A 3179-nucleotide genomic window follows, 5' to 3' on the forward strand; every position below is an offset into this window, starting at 1 on the left:
ATGAACAAATTTTAGTGATAGAACAGAAGTCACTCCAAAGAAGAGATAAATTACACTGATAGGTTTAGTTAAAAGTACTGGCCACAGATATCTCCTTGCCAATTACATAAACCAGTGATTTCTAATGCTGGTTTTGAGACACTTGGTGTGGTTTTAATTATCCCAAGAGGCATAATATAATTTTCCAAACAAGTGACTAAAATTTAGAAATGGAAGGATATTTCAAAATCAAATTAGTCTGTCTACAATGCCAATAATCTAAAGTTATGGTCAGAGGAACAGGTAGTACTTTTGCAAATGAATTTGTCTTTAAATTGACTTTTAAATGGTAATGCAACACTGGAGACATTGTGAAATGCTTCTGGCACTATCACCTTATTCCTGCATTTCATTTTAACTTATAATTTAAACACTTTCTTTAAAGTTAACATGTAATTATGTTCACCTGTAGATTGACAGTAACCTAATAGGTGTATCGTTTGTGTCCTTCATTTACTTTACTTATTTGATTCCTATCATTATACATATAAATGCCTGGGATGACATTGATAGAAGCATTTCCTGCTTAAATATCAAAAGAAAATGATGATAAAGGATATATTCTTACTCCTGCTGAAAGATATCCTCCCATTTTGTAAGCAAAGCTTTTCCATTCCTTTTTTCCCCCCTTATTCTATTACAGCCTATTGCAACTTTCCAGAAAGGCAAGTTTTTTTTTAGTTTGTCCTCCAGCTAGGGAAACTATTTAGAAAATTGGTTTCTTTTAGTTTGGCCCCATGCAGGCTTGACCTATTTTACCTTGTTACAGTGATGGAGAGCTCCATTCCTGCGAAAATTTAGCTTCAAAGGGTTCTGTTAATGGAAGAGGTAGAGACACCCCCTTACCAGCAGGTACAAACAAAACTTCTCTCTTTACATCTTTTAAAATCATTACCAAATTAGTCTGTTATATATATATATATATATATATATATATTTTTTTTTTATCAAGGCAAGTGAGGCTGTCTAATAACAGTACAGTTTCGAGGTGTAAGTTATATATTATCATACAAAGCACAGTGAGCCACGATTTACATCCACAAAAATTCCAACATTTTATTTAGTGTTAATAATGAAATGATTTGATTGACAAAAAAGTGAAGTCAGATGATAATCTTGGTAATTCTGGCATATGTCTTTAAATAACGTCTTTCTTTCTTTCACAGCCTAAGATAAAACAGATTCAGTCTCAATTTCTAGCAAACAATCTGTTCTCCCTCTTACAGGGTAGTGCAAGATAGGAAGATTTGGTTAGCTCAGTAGGTTTTAGGTAGGTTTTAACAAGATACTTTTAAGTATGAGTACAGGTTTGGTCCATAAATGAGCATACTGTTTATTTTTTTAATGGTCAAAGAATTCTGTGCAATGACTAGAAGGCACATCACTAACTTGGGCCAGTTTCATTCATCCACTGGCCATTTTTTTATTCACAAGTAATGGAGTGAGTGAGTCAGCATAGCCCATTGCCACACCTGGGAACAAACACCAACCACGTATTCTACAGGAATATTCTCTTATTACTTGAGGCAGGGTCCCAATTATTCTAGTGTAATTACTAGATTTTGGCTAAAGTGCTTACTTTATTTTCTCAGTATATTAATGTTGCTTTGGCTGGCCTAACTCAAGGTAGCTGAGTTTGCAGTAAATGTGTTTCATAAAGTTGTTTTCCAGAGACAACAAAGCATTATTAAACTTTTTTCTAAATAAAAAAGATTAGAATTTTTTTCATGACATTGACTAATTAAGATTCAGTGTCAGTGCATACTCTGGTCAGCTGACAACACAAACTAATTCATCAGTCACAAACTAGTTCATCAATTATTCCTATATCACTCAATCAATATTATTATAATGGTAGTACAGGAGTCTATATGGAGATATAACTGAATATCAGGATTATATCTAAACAAACTATTTCTCTTAGGATATAGGAATATAAGATTAAGTATTGACTAAATCCTTTTTTTTTTTAAGATTTATTTATTTACTTTAGAGAGAGAGGAGGAGGAGGGGCAAAAGGAGAGGGATAGAGAGACTCTCAGAGTCTCCCCCCAAGCAAGGAACCCAATGCAGGGCCTGATCTCACGACCACAAGGTCATGACTTGAGCCAAAATCAAGAGTTGGGTGTTTAACCAACTGAGTCACTCAGGAGTCCCAGTGTTGACTAAATTCTCGTTTTAAGTTTAGCAACTATAATAATAATTTGTAATAATAAATTATTACTATTTGTTATTACTAAATTCTTGTTTTAATTTATCCTGAAGAGCATGAGAAAATTTATTCTTCAGAGTCACAAATTTGTTTATATTACCAGAGAGACACACTTTACTAAGCACATGTTTGAAACATCTGTTTAATGTTTCTGATTCTTTTTCACTTACAGTAAGCTTGTCAATAAAAAGAATCATTCAGAGAAAATATAACAGAAACTCATGTTTGAGTACATTTGAAAAGAACTCAATATATCAGGTGTAAAAAGCTTTCAAATGGTGAAACGTTTGCATTTATACTAGAAATACCTAACAACTAATAGAACAAACAATTGATATGGGGGAAAGTTTCACATAAAAGGCTTCATTTTTGTAATTGGAATGCTTTCTCAGTGCATGCATGTTATTACTAACTGTCCTAGCAATCCCAGTCCGAATATTTCCATTTTGATAGTGTTGCTACAAAAGCTCTCCCCTTTTTTGGTTAAAATTTTCATCAATCCAAATTTCTAAATTTGTCTTGATAATCCTCCTTCATCTCAGTTTTTGACCCATCTCCCACATTTTAGTTTCTTATTCACTCATCTTCTGTATTGTTAAGTCTCTTTAAAATATTAGCAATCATTGTAATAACATATAATATTTAAACATTGATGATGAGACATACACCGTTAACCTGGGTTCCTGAAGTTGTATTTAATCTTCACAGCAATGCAGTTAGTATTTTATTATCTTCATTTTACAAATAAGGAAACCAAGGTCCAGAGAGAATAACTTTTTGGTAAGAAGGGCAGAGCCAGATTTGAACCTTGGCTCCTCCAGGTATAGAGATATTCCACGCTTTCCATTAAGCCACATGATTTCACTCACCATTTAGGGAATCAATATTGTTATCATAGATCAAGTAAATCAGGTGTAAGACAGTATCA

Source organism: Canis lupus, chromosome 22 (genome assembly GCF_003254725.2).
Source record: "Canis lupus dingo isolate Sandy chromosome 22, ASM325472v2, whole genome shotgun sequence".
Classification (NCBI taxonomy): Eukaryota; Metazoa; Chordata; class Mammalia; order Carnivora; family Canidae; genus Canis; species Canis lupus.